The sequence below is a fragment of the Vulpes vulpes genome, chromosome 12 (genome assembly GCF_048418805.1).
Source record: "Vulpes vulpes isolate BD-2025 chromosome 12, VulVul3, whole genome shotgun sequence".
Taxonomy (NCBI): Eukaryota; Metazoa; Chordata; class Mammalia; order Carnivora; family Canidae; genus Vulpes; species Vulpes vulpes.
The window spans coordinates 154,705,874-154,719,945 of NC_132791.1; positions in this window are offsets into that span (position 1 = coordinate 154,705,874).

Below are 14,072 nucleotides of genomic sequence, written 5' to 3' on the forward strand. Positions count from 1 at the left end.
CAGGATATGGAGCACAGACCTGAGAGCCTGTGTTGCCCATTGTGCCACTTCAGCTCTCAAAGGCTCTGGGGCCTAATATATAATGGGAATAATATCAGCATTGGGAGCATTGTGAGTGCGTGTGTACAGGTGTACATGAAGATACATGAAATTTAAGGGTAGGCGTGTTGTCGGTAGTAAGGAGGGAATCACATAGGCGTTGTAATTAGAATGCTAATTATGATAAATATATTTATCCTTCTTTTCATGAAACTATAGTCATCCTAGAGTTGGAAAAAGGGAAATGATCTTCAGCCAAAACTCAAAGAAACTAAACTTACTCAACTTTTATTTTTTATTTATTTTATTATTATTTTTAAAGATTTTATTTATTTTTTCATGAGAGACCCAGAGAAAGAGGCAGAGACACAGGCAGAGGGAGAAGCAGGCTTAATGATGGAAGCCTGATGTGGGACTCGATCCCGAGACCCCGGGATCATGCCCTGAGCCAAAGGCAGACACTTTTTTGTGAGCCACTGAACCACCCAGGTGTCCCAATTTACTCAACTTTTAAAAGATGAACACGTAGAAAAACCAAATATGTTTGGCTCTAATCTTGATAAACAAAAGCTCCTTGAATTTAAGGACTCTGCAGGGAGATCTGGAGTTGTGAGGAGGGCTCTTGAGGTTCCTAAACTAGAGAACCTATTTTTATTTTTATTTATTTATTTTTTTTAATAAATTTATTTTTTTGTTGGTGTTCAATTTGCCAACATACTTAATATAAGAAACAGGGAGTATAGAATCGTCAGCTTGTCAATAGAACAAATGCCTTATTTCGTGCAGAACTGCCCACCCTCAAATCTTGACCATACTTTGCAAATGCTGTATTTTATTTGCCAAACTACTCTATCCAGTTTTATGTGAGCCATGGAATATGTAGCAGCAGCATATTTGGTGGAGCACATATGGTATTTAACCTTGGATACACATAGAATAGTATCACTGTGGAACCAGGAATGAATGTGAAGCGTCTGCTGAGCACATCTGAATCTTCAGGACTGAGAGGGTTTCCAAGTTGGAGGAAGTGGCTACTTAGGACCTCAGGAGATCCAGCCCTATGTTGCTGTCTGCGTGTCCCGTCATGATCATAGGATCAGAGACAGTCCCAGCCAGAGGGCAGGGTCAGGGTGGTGAGGGCGCAGGACAAGTATAATCCTTTTTTATGCAGGTGAAATGATGGGAGAAGCCCTATGAGGAGGGCCTACCCTGGGAAGCCCCCGTGCTGTGCTGTTTCATTTAACTGGGGATGCAGCTCTGCAGGAGAGCTGTTACTGCTTCTGTTTTCCAGGTGGGAACTGACATGAAAGAGAGAGGAGGCTCAGGGCCACACTACTGACTCTGCAGAGGGTCAAGGTTCAAAGGCAACCAGAGAATGCTGAGGGTATGGTGAATCATTACCATGTCACAGAAGCACGTTAGCAGTTACTAAGAGTAGCAACCGTAACCTACTTGACACCTGAAACAGACCATTTAATACCCCCGTTGCCCCCAGAGTGTCAAAGTTATTTTAATGCAGTAGGAGATATGAAACAAAACATATAATAATGGTGATGAGAACAGACATGCAGACAATGAAAATTTTAAAAGTTGTATTTGGTATACAGTATCCTGGTAATAAAAAGAAAAACTAAAAAATGAATATCCTAGTGTAAACAAAAATATCACACCTCTCCGTTTGTACCATTTCAGTGTTTTACATTTTAGATGCAAATAAGAACTCTAAGTGGTCACATAGAATGATAAAATTGAATTAACTCAAGTTTTGTGTTTTTGTCTTCATAGTTACTGTGCTGTTATTGCTTATTTTGAATCTAAAGTTTAAAGACACAGGCTGGACTCAGTGAGATTGAATTGATACCGTTAGGATATTACACTTGAAGCAAACACGTGTAACTGAGTTTGAGTGTGTTGAAGTCAGCTGCTTTACGTACATTAGCTCAATTTAATCCTAAACCCAATGAGATAAGCAATGGTATTATTATTACTCCTGTATTATTGATGAGGAAGCCAAGGTTCAGAGGATTCATATGACCTTCCAAGGTCTCAGGGCTAGTGCTTAGACGGGACTGAGCTACTGGGGTGGGCACCAGGGTCAACATTCTGAACCACTCTGTATTAGTCCTCCCGTCTCAGTTACAGGTGTCAACACGCACCCTGCTGCCTGTCACCCCATACAGAAGCCATGGGGGTGAACATGTTGTTAATGATAAAAACTCTCTAGGTAAACTTTAGGATTTATTATTTATTTGTTTGGTTTACTTTCCTATTTTATTTTTACTTAGAGCCCATGAATGTGCAGGCTAAGGAAGATTGGAAACAGCGATTGGTGCAGATAAAAACTTTCTCTTTCAGAAGAATCTGTCCCTTAATTAATCGTGTAATTGATTAGATAGCACTAATTCAAGATCTACTATCCGACAACTGTGCTAAAACCTTTAGAAGATAGAGGTATCAGAAATTATAGGACAGGATAACCATTTTATTATTTTTTAATTTTTTAATTTTTTAAATTATTTTAATTCCATCATAGTTAGCAAATAGTATTATGCTAGTTTCAGGTATACAATATAGTGATTGAACAATTCTGTATTTTACTCAGTGCTTATTATAAGTGTACTCTTAATCCCCACCATGCCTTTGTCTCATCCATTCCCCCACCCCCACCCACTTCATCTCTAGTAACCATCAGTTTGTTCTCTATAGTTAAGAAAGTTAAGAATATGTTTTTTCCCTGTGTCCATTTGTTTTGCTTCTTAAATTCCACAGATGAAGTGAGATCATACAGTATTTGTTTTTCTCTGATTTATTTTGCTTAGTATTGTACTCTCTAGATTTATCCATGTTGTTGCAAATGGCAAGATTTCAATTTTTTTTTGTGACAATAACATTCAGTTTTAAATATATACCACATCTTTATCCATTCATCATTTGATGGACACTTGAGCTGCTTCTGTACTTTGGCTATTGGAAATAATGCTGCAATAAACACAGGGGTGCATATATCCTTTTGAATTAGTGCTTTCATATTTTTTGGGTAAATATCCAGTATTAGAATTACTGGATCATATGGCAATTCTATTTTCAATTTTTTGAGGAACCGCCAGACTGTTTTTCCATAGTGGCTGCACCAGTTTGTATTCCCCACTAACAGTGCACAGTGCACAAGGGTTCCTGTTCTCTACATCCTCGCCAACATTTGTCATTTCTTGTGTTGTTGATTTTAGCCATTCTGACATGTGTGAGGTGATATCTCAATGTAGCTTTGATTTGCATTTCCTTGGTGGTGAATGATGTTGAGCATCCTTTCATGTGTCTGTTGGCCATCTGTATACCTTCTTTGGAGAAATGTCTGTCCAGGTCTTCTACCCATTTTTAATTAGATTATTTGTGGCTTTTGTGTGTGTGTGTGTGTGTGTGTTGAGTTTTCTAAGTTCTTTATATATTTTGGATACTAACCCCTTAATGGATTACCATTTTAAAACACCATCTGGTTACCCATGGACAGGACTTTCCTTAGTTGAAAGTAAGTGGGTGACACAGAGCTAGGTGAAAACTCCCAATACCGAAATTTAGATTGACAGTTAATTTTTGACCAGAAATTTGGAAACAAGTAAATGCTCAACCCTAGGACTAGATCTCTTCTGTTTCTGAGACCACAGCTGTGGTTGGGGAAGGAGCAGCGGGAGGATTGCTGATGGTAGCATGCAATGGTATATCCTCCCAGAAGAGTAGGAGACAATGAGGGCCAGTAGGAGGCCTCTTGGGGGCTGTAAAGTCCCGTGTTCTCTGTGTGTTCTATTAGGTTCAGAGCATAGGAATAGGAGAAGGTTCCAGTTCAGCTTGCTTCATACTACACCTGGCCTGGGAGCCATGAATGACCAATTTGCTCTTTAGATAACAGTGGTTGGTAATTACACCAGTACTTAAGAGGTCAGAGAAGGCATCAAGGTCAATATACTTTCTTATTGACCAATATCAACAGAAATTCTGTTTGGGTTTTAAAGCACAGATATGTGTCCATGTTCTGATTCTGCCACTTACCTTTCTGAGTCTTTTCTAAGTTTTTGTAACATGGTAATAATAATAATAATAATAATAATAATAATAATAATATCTTTCTGGTAATCCTCACTTATAGTACAGGAATAATAAAAGCATTACCCTCCTTGAGGGGTTAGGAATATTAAGTGTAAGGGTTATAAAAATGCATGCCTGCAGTCTTTTACCTGGAAACTTGAGGCCTAAGTGTCTTAAAATTCAAACATTTTTGGAATTTACAATATTGTAAAATACACTCAGCTGGGTCTAGGAAACACCCCATAATGAGATACATGTTTTGTTTTTTTTCCTGAAGGAAAATGTTTGAATTCTTGTTCTATGTGGCATATATAAAGAGAACAAATTGCCTCACATAAATTTAGGGTGAGTTTGCTGCCAAATGAGTTTACTGCTTACAAACAAAATAACACCTTCAATTTTTCAAAGTTTTTTGAATTTCACGATTGTAGATGAGACCCTGTGGATTTAAGGTAACAATGTCAAAGGGTGGGCATTTCCTGAGTACTCCTGTGCTGGTGTTGGTAGCACCTGATGTGGCTCACTGCAGCTTCACTGTGCATTTGTTCCTGGTCTCCTCATTCCCCATCCCAGGGACTGAGTACAGCCCAGTCCAGCTCCACTACTCTGTGGGAACAGTTTATTCCTTCAACATGGCAATGAGGTCAGGCCAAGAGGTTCAGACACTGAAGCTCCTGGAATTCCCCATACCTTGGCTCTGCACGAGTATGACACACACTTTGCCAAGTAGATTTCTCACAAAGTCGCTCATCCCTCTTTTCAGCAGTTAGCACCCACACCCAAAGTATAAGCTTTCCCCAACTGGCCTGTGGCCTTCAATTATACTAGCATCACCTTACATCTGCCTTCCCCACTAATCACCAAGTTCCATGAGAACAAATCAAGCTCCTTCTCAGACTGATTCTTTTCCCATTATAGCATTCCCAGCCATTAGCAGGTAGCCCACGTATACTGAATGCATGAGTAAATATAAGTCATAATGCATACAAAGTGGTTAACACAATCCCTAAGAAACAGTGTGCACTTCAAAACAGTAGCTATTATTAACATATTCTAATGTTTATTGTTACAAATCTCTAGTACTAGAAACGTGTTTTTCACATTATATCCTTCATCTTCACTCTACAATTCCATAGATGTTTCTTATAATCAATGAGTACAAAGCAACTCTACCTTTGCCAAAGCTACAAACAAAACAACAGGGCCCTTATGGAGTCACTTGTACTGAGCCCCATGTTGGCAAACTGAGGCTTAAGTAGAGTTTCCCCTTTCCTAGAAATGAAACCTTAAACCAGTCAATCAGGAATCACCTGATCAGAATAGTTAGATAATCTGCCTCATAGACCCCTGGCAGCCCCTAAAGCAAAGTAACTTTGCCATAACCAATCTGCTTTTTTTGGCCTAGTTTAACTTCCTTGTTCCTGTTCCCTTCTGCCTATAAAAGTCCTTCACTTTGTACAGCTCCTCAGCTCCTTTCTTTGTCTTAGATTGGGTACTATCTGATTTATGAATCATTGAATAAAGATGAGATCTTTAAAATTTACTCAGTTAAATTAACTGTAAGAGCAGACCAGCTATTGCATGTTAGCTGACTTGAGGTATGCAAGTTAACTATAAGAAGAAAATTATTTCCTTCCTCCATAGGGGAGAGCAAGGAGGATACCAAATAAATGGTTTAATGCTGACCCATATACACATATACATCTTTCTGTTCTGACAAACATATTACATTTTTCCCATAATTTAAAAACCTACACTAAATGACTTAAGTTTTTAAAAAATATATATTGGAAAATGCTGAGAAACCAGCTAGTCGTAGATCTCATCATTCACCAAGCCCTTTTCCAAATAATCAGGTTCTAGGTTCTAGGTTCTCTCCATGAAATGTCTCAGTGTTAATTATGCTTAAAGATCTCTATAACAACATAAATTTAACTAGGTTTTAAAAAGAGACAAAATCTTAAAGAAATATACTAAAATACATATTTTGTCTTTGGATAAATGGATTTCATGTCATTTATGGTTTTGTTAATACTCTTCAAAAATTCTAAATTCCATAAAATTAGCCTATAATAGCACTGTAATCAGAAAATGGTAAAATTTCCATATTATATTTTGAATGTAATATTTGATCACAATTATTTTTAAAAAAATGCTATAGAAACAATCTGGAAGGAAACACAGCAAACTCTTAACAGAGGTTATCCCTGGATATTAAGATGACAGGGAATCCCTGGGTGGCCTGCCTTTGATGCGGGATCCTGGAGTCCTGGGATCGAGTTCTGTGTGGGGCTTCCTGCGTGGAGCCTGCTTCTCCCTCTGCCTGTGTCTCTGCCTCTTTCTCTGTGTCTCTCATGAATAAATAAATAAAATCTTTTTTTTTTTTTAAAAAGGACTACGTGACATTTTCTCTATTTTTCTGAATTTAATCACTTCATAGGATAAATGATTTTTACTTTAAAGTGAAATATACATGGGACATAGGTTTTGCTCGCAAAGATTCCTAGCACAAAGTTGATGATTGAAAGTAGATTGTGGTCTTATAAAAGCCCAGGCTGGGAAGACATTTCACTAGAAGTCAAAATACTTTGGAAAAAATCAGTTTTCCACTTTAAAAATTATAGCAAGATCAATTGTCACTTGTCTCACAAAGATAATTTTAGAGTGGAAAGTGATTCTGAAGCCAGGAACTTGTGCACTGGGTTATACCAACTGTCTAATTTATTCTCCACTCTACAAAGTCTACTTTATATATACAAACCTTAAGAAACTGAACAAAAGATGTTTGCTAAAGTCACTTGAGGTAAAATTAATCATTATGCTTTAAAATACAGAAATATCAACTTTAGTTTTTGAGAATTCTTACATAGTTGGTCCTCAGTAAAATATGAAATCCGCAGTGTTGTCCTCGAAGCTTTATACTGGTGAGGATACAAACGTGGCATCTGATGGGTAAGGATAGAATCGACAGTTGTATAACTATTATTATATAAATGTTTTCCCTCCTTTCTTTGCCCATATGAATCCTCTCCTGACTTCAAGACTTGATTCATGTCTTTACCTCTTTAAGAAGCCTCCATGACTATTGTGCTCAAAAGCCTTCACTCTTTCCTGGCACATCATTTAGCATTACTTTTCCCTAGCTCTCATTTGAAAATTATCTTTTTAGGGATCCCTGGGTGGCGCAGCGGTTTGGCGCCTGCCTTTGGCCCAGGGCGCGATCCTGGAGACCCGGGATCGAATCCCACGTCAGGCTCCCGGTGCATGGAGCCTGCTTCTTCCTCCGCCTGTGTCTCTGCCTCTCTCTCTCTCTCTGTGACTATCATAAATAAATAAATAATTTAAAAAAATAAATAAAAAATATTTAAAAAAAAAAAAAAAAGAAAATTATCTTTTTAAAAATTATCCTATATCTTTTCTTAATCTTTTCAAATAGTTGCACTCATTGTGATAGAAGATTCTGATCCCCTTGTACAATGACCTTAGTCTTGGATTGCCTTCTTTTTTAGTTTTGTCCTTTCTCAGTCTGCCCATTCCTGACTTCAACTGTTCATATTGCTGTTAAATTCCCTCTTTATTTTCCCAGCTCTCTTACTTCTGTTGCTCAGACCCATTTTCCTGGCCACAATGTTGGCTGTCCTCCATTACAATACTAGTTGGCTTCCCTGGCTACTAGTCTGAGAATTCTTGGGCTTCTGACCCCTGTTGAGTTCCATTTCCACTGAGTCCACTTTGGTGCTTGGGTGTGACCAAGAGTAATAGGTCTTGCCTGTGCCAGGATATTGCAAGCCCTGTGGGATATGAGCCTGTGTTTTATATATAAAATACACTACACACACAGGGTATTGAAAATATATCTGTACCTCTCATGTGTATTTCAGCATTATTCCTAACAGCTAAGACATGGAAACAATTAGGTGTTCACTGCTGGATGAATGGATAAGGTAAGTGTGGTATACATATACAATGGAATATTATTCAGCCATAAAAAGAGGGAAATCCTGACATTTGTGGCAACAAGGATGAACCTTGAGGGCATTATGTTAAGTTAAATAAGTCAGAGAAAATAAACTATTGTATGATCTCACTTATATATAGGAAATAAAAAAAAATTGAACTCACAGAAAGAGGACAGATTAATGGTTGCCAAAGACAGGGTTTGGGGAAATGGGTGAAGGTTGTCAAAAGGTGCAAATTTCCAGATATAACATAAGTAAGCCCTATGGATATCATGTACAGCCTTGTGATGGCAGTTAACAATATACTGTTGTATATTTGAAAATTGCTAAGTAGATCTTAAAAGTTCTTATCATAAGAAAAAAATTATGACTATGGGAGGTGATGGATTTTAACTGGATTTACTGTGGTGATCATTTCACAATATGAACATATATCAAACAATTATGTCATACACCTGAAACTGATACAATGTTAAATGTCAATTAAATCTCAGTAAAACTGGGGGGGGGGGGCAAAGTCTTTCTTGTGTCTTAGTTTCCTCATCTGCATGTGAAAATAAAATTCTCCACATTTGGGTGTTAGAAGGATTAAATAAAATTATGTACATCTAATACAGTGCCTACTATATAATAGGTACCTACTAGATGCCATTCCTTTTCTTGTTCCTTTGGGATTATGTATAGTTCTGCTTACCAAAATTTGGAACGCTGATTCTATAATTCGTTAATAAGTATGTTTGAAATAAAGATTCTGTGGCAAGTTATTTTGGGGAAGACAGAGGTTATGTTAAATTTGAAAGATTTCACATCAAAATCTCTCCAGTGAAATATACCAGCCAAATTTCCCCAAATATATTTGACAGCAGATGTCTGCTTTTCATGAAATGTTTATAAAATCTTGGATTAGGGGATTATGTTGCCAATTTAACTCCTCTTTATGCAGACCTCAAAATAAAACTTCTATTTTATTGATTGATATCCTAAGATAAATTATTTCTTAAAAAACTCTATTTTTGCAGCCATATACCCATATAAATCAGGATTTCTCAATAATGTGTGGCCAAAACAAAATAGGAAATTAAACTGGATGCTGAGGATGAAATAAAATGACAGCTTGGGAATTGTAAAATGTAATCTCAGACTTTGTGTGTTTAGAAAAACATCTTTATTGTTCTCAGTTAGTGACTTCATAAAAGTTTAAAGTTATACATTTGAACATAAACTAGATGGAAATTGTTAAATTTTAAAAATTGAATTAAAATTTCACCCTCAGAATGGAGTAGTGACTTGCTGCATATAACAGAACTCTAAAAAAAATTATAAAACAGGAACCAAAAGCTATGGAGACTGAACAAAGGCAGCAGATATGAGAGAGGAATTGAAATGAGATGAGGGAACCAAATAGGATGCATTCCTTGTATTTGTGGCTTTACTTTGAAAGTACGATCATGATAGAGGTGGCATCAAGTGACAAAAATTCTGATAGAAATCCCTGCCATTGTTTTGACCAGATGAACCAGGTGAAAGAGCCCTGGGGTAACCAGAGCCACCAGAGCATTAGGGCACAACCCTAACAAGGAGAGAGTCAACGAATAAAGAACAGTGCCTCCTGACCAATTGGGATTTATTTCAGGAATGTAAGGTTGGTGTAACATTTGAAAATTAATCATGCAACTCATCATAGTAACAAATGAAAGATTTAAAAATATAATTACAATAGATATAAAAAAGGATTTGATAAAATTCAATATTCATAAAACTAGGAATTGGAAGAATCATCATTGACTTGATAGAGGGCATCTTCAAAAACCTGCACATAACATCATAATTAAGATTGAATGCTTTGCCTCTAAAACCAAGAACAAAACAACAATGTTTACTCTTGCTACATTTATTCAACATTGTTTGAGGTTCTGGCCAAGGCAAAAAGGCAAGAAAATGAAGGATGGTACTAGTATAGGATAAATATATATGGATCAATGGAATAGAACAAAGGTGCATAAATAAACTCTTGAATTTATGGCCAGTTGAGTTTTAACAAGAGTGCCAAGACTATTCAATGGGAAAAGGAGAGTTAACTCAACAAGTGGGACAACTGGATATCGATATGCTCATACTATACACAAAAATTAACTCAAAATAGACCTAAATGCAAGCATTAAAACTATAAAACTCTTAAATGAAAAATATAGGAATAAATCTTCATGAGATTGATTAGGCAAATCTTAGAATTCAATGTTTTCATAGAATTCAATGAATTTCCTTACTCAGTTTACTCAGGAATTATTTACATATGTTAAACGGCATCTATTTAAATTTCATAATCTAATGAATGCTGAAAACTGTATATGCCTGTGAACTACCTCAGCCATGGTGCTAACAAAACATTTACATCATCCCCCATAGATGCCTCATTCTTTTTTGCAGTTCATCCCTTCTTGTACCCCGCCACCCTAGGTAGCCATTGATATTATTTTTGTCCCTATGGATTGATTTGAACTTTATGTAAACGGAATCCTATAGTATTCATTCTCTTGTGTCTATAGTTTCATTCACTTGACATACTGATTTTGAGATTCACCCATGTTGTTGTGTGTATCAAAAATGCATTCTTTTTAAATTACTTGAGTAAATACTTAGAAGTGAAATGGCTGGAGATTATGGATGGTGTTAAGCATTTTAAAAAACTGCTAAATACTTTTCCAAGGTAGAATTACTATTTTACATTTCCCCCAGCAGTGTTAGAGAATTCCACTTTCTCTATCTCCTCATCAACACTTGGCATTCTTAGTCTATGATTGTAGCTGTTCTAATTAGTGAGCAGTGGTATCTCATTGTGTTTTTAATTTACATCTCCCTGGTGACTGATAATAATGTGGATTATCTGCATATAGAGCTGAGTGCCATGACAGAAACACTGACAAAGATTTTGATACTGTTATACTGCCAAACAAACAAAACACACACACAGACAAATAGGCAAAAGACTCCCCAAAACAACAACAAAATTGCCTGTGTTAAAAGGGATTCTGACTATCTGAACTTTAAAGTAATTCCCAAGGGCGCCTGGGTGGCTCAGTTGGTTAGACATCTGCCTTCAGCTGTAGGTCATGATGCTGGGGTCCTGGAATCGAGCCCCGCATCAGGGTCCCTGCTGGGCAGAGGGTCTGATTCTCCTTCTCTCTTTGCCGCTCCCTTACTTGTGTTCTCCCTCTGCATCAAATAAATATATGAAATCTTTAAAAAAAAATCCCTGAGACCACTAAATTCTATGGGCAGACAGTAGACTAATAAAATAGTCTAGCCCCTCCTGCCCCCTTATCAACCTCAGAACATACTGCCCAATACCTACCTTCAGATGTGACCTAAAAGAATAATGGAAAGGTAATAATCTCCAGGGATCATAGCCAAGGACAATGGGGAACAAAGTACAAGGGATCTTACTCCTCAGGTGTGGAGTCAGGCATGATTTAGGCACATTCCCCACTCCTAAGTAGGGACCTTCAAGATTTGCCCAGTAGGATTTCAGATTTACTATGGGACAGTGTCTGCTATGTGTCTCCTTTAGTTTCCTTTTCTAAATGGAATTATTTACTGTGGTTTTTCTATTCTGTTGTATATTGGGTGTGTGGAGGACAGATAATTTGTCTTTATAGTGCAGAGCTCTCTGGATCAAGAGAAGCCACATCTGGACCTAATAAAGACACCATCTTACATAATGCTCTGATGAAGAGATTGCTGCATATCACCCAGTGTTATAGGTTGAACTGTGTCCCTTTAAAATTCATATGCTGAAATTCTAACCCCCAGTACCTCAGAATGTGACTGTATTTGGAGATAAGGTCTTTAAAGAGGTAATTAAGGTAGAATGTGTTCATATAAGTGGGCCCTAATCCAAGATAACTGGTATCCTTATAAGAAGAGATTAGAACACAGACTGGCAAGAAGCAAGACCATGTTGAAGGCCTAGGGAGAAGATAAGCATCTACAAGTCAAGAAGAGAGGCCTTGGAAGAAACTAAGCCTGGCAACACCTTGATCTGGACTTCTAGCTTCCAGAACTGTGCAAAAATAAATTTCTATTGTTTAAACCACCTAGTGTCGGGTATTTGTTATGGTAGCCCTAGATAACTATCACATCTAGATGCGCTGAACTCTGTGCTTGCTTCAGTGCACTGTTAGACTTTTGGGGTGACTCTATGAAGAAGAGTGAGTGTGTGTGTGTGTGTGTGTGTGCAGAAAGCAGAGTAAAGTAAAAATTTTGGCTGACCTTATTAGTCATTAGGACTATTTATTGACATTTCTGGTGCTTTTCTGTATTAATCATCTTTTTCTAGGTTGTATTGCCGTAACACATGACTCCACACTATCAGTGATTTACAACAACAAGAATTTATTTCTCACACATGTTACCTGTTGGCTATAGATAGAACATGGCTCCACTCCATGAATCTTCCTCATTCTAGAATTTGTGCTGCATAAACAGCTCCTACTGAGGACATATCATTCTTGTGACAAATGGACAACAACAAAAACATTCAGATGGCTCTAAATTTTCTGCTCAAATGTGACATGTATCACTTTTGCTTCCATTTCATTGGCTGAGCCTGGTATCAATGAAGTGGGGAAGAACACTTGACCTATAATCAGATGACAGTGGGTGGGGACATGTAATCCTTTTACAGAAGGGCAGCAAGTAATTGGTACCAGCAGTACAATCCAAGCACACAGCTTAATCGCACATCAGACCCTTTGAAGCTTCCTGCTTACGCAAATTAAATGTGAGTGAATGTTATGTGTGTCGCTTGTGGGAAGGAACCTTTAAAGACCATTGCATTATTTCCCACTTTCCTTTTTCCATGCTATGGGGGAACATTAGGGGTTGCTCAGTATACCTGTATTCCTGATAGAAAGAGTGGAGCAGAGCTCTGGACCAACTCATGATTGAATAAGAAGCTATTCTTATTCACACTGCATGCATGCATGCATGTTTCCTCAAGTTACTGAGATTTTAGAGTTGTTTGTTATCATAGCATAACATACGTCATTCATTCTGACAAAGGGCCTAAAAGAAGTTGATAACCTGCCTTAAAAAAAAAGGAAACCACCTGTGTTGTGTGCACAACAGTGATTAGCAATATATGACAATGTGTCTCTCAAGTTCTTTTTATAGCTACAACTGTTCTCCTTTCTGAAAGTGATCCAGACCATTGTGATAATCACTTCCTTCTCTTTGCTACCCTTTATGGTAGAAGATATCTGAGAAGATTCTTTGCCTATATGGCTTTTGGGAGAACTTACCCTTTTCTTTCTATTTGAGTGGCTGTGGTAGCAGTTCCAGGTAATACAGTGTTATTTGAAATGAGAAAGGCACACAGAGTTAGGCCAGTGAATTTCTTCTGGGGAATTCCTTCTGGAATCAAGAAAGAATAGGGCTCTTTGTGTGGATGCATGGACTACACCTGTCAAACTTGGACCTTGATGTGGGCCAGTGTTCACTTTTGTATTATAAGCAGTAGTTGTCTGGAAAGCAGGACACTGTAGGTGTAGGGAGAACAAAGTAGATGCACAGCCGGGATAGAACAAGAAATCAGAAGTATGTGAGTACCTGAATTCAAATTTACATCATATCTGAAGTGGCCAAAGGTGTGTATCAGGCGTCCACAAAGTAGGGACCCCAGGCCAGATTTGGCCTGCTGCTTGTTTTTGTAAATAAAAGTTTTATTGGAACACAGCCAAATCCATTTGTTTACCTATGGTTGAGTTGAGTAGTTGGCAGAGTTGAGAGTTGCAACAGACACCTTACAGCTTGTAAAGCCTAAAATCTTTACTATCTGGCCCTTTGCAGAAAATGTTTGCTGACCTCTGGTATCTATTACCTCATCCTTTAAAAAATAAGTATTTAAAAAAAATTTACATGTGAGACATATAAATTCATAAACATGTCAAACATAAATGTAAACAATATATATTCATAAATAAATGCCATTTTCAT